The following is a 922-nucleotide window of genomic DNA, read 5'->3' as shown; positions in this document are numbered from 1 at the left end:
AAAATGAAGGAGTGAAGATGGGTTTATATAGGAGTGGAGAGGGGGTGTATGGTTCGGTCATGTATGGGTGGGTTTGGGAGGGAAAGTGTTTTGAATTTGAATGGTGAGGTAGGTAGGGTTTTATGAAGGATGGATGTGAGTGGTGAAGAGAATAGTGGGATTTGATAGGTGAGGGATTTTTGGGGAAGAGGTATTGAGGTGATTGGTGAATGGGTGAAGAAGAGAGAGAATGGTGGGGTAGGTGGGGATCCTGTGGGATCCACAGATCCTGAGGTGTTAAGGAAAATTCATCCCTGCACCAAGTGGCGAGCAAAAATGCTCTTTATGCCAATTCTGGCGTTAAACGCCGGGCTGGTGCCCATTTCTGGCGTTTAACGCCAACTTCTTGCCCTTTCCTGGTGTTTAACGCCAGTCTGGTGCCCCTTTATGGCGTTAAACGCCCAGAATGGTGCCAGACTGGGCGTTAAACGCCCATTTGCTGCCCTTACTGGCGTTTAAATGCCAGCAAGGTCTTCCTCCAGGGTGTGCTATTTTTCTTTCTGTTTTTCATTCTGTTTTTGCTTTTTCAATTGATTTTGTGACTTCCCATGATCATCAACCTACAGAAAACATAATATAACAAAGGAAAAATAGATAAATATAACATTGGGTTACCTCCCAACAAGCGCTTCTTTAATGTCAGTAGCTTGACAGTGGGCTCTCATGGAGCCTCACATATGCTCAGAACAATGTTGGAACCTCCCAACACCAAACGTAGAGTTTGAATGTGGGGGTTCAACACCAAACTTAGAAGTTGGTTGTGGCCTCCCAACACCAAACTTAGAGTTTGACAGTGGGGGCACTGTTTGACTCTGTTTTGAGAGAAGCTCTTCATGCTTCCTCTCCATGGTAACAGAGGGATATCCTTGAGCCTTAAACACAA

This window comes from Arachis duranensis, chromosome 2, assembly GCF_000817695.3.
Source record: "Arachis duranensis cultivar V14167 chromosome 2, aradu.V14167.gnm2.J7QH, whole genome shotgun sequence".
Taxonomy (NCBI): Eukaryota; Viridiplantae; Streptophyta; class Magnoliopsida; order Fabales; family Fabaceae; genus Arachis; species Arachis duranensis.
Note: the sequence above shows the minus strand (reverse complement) of the source record.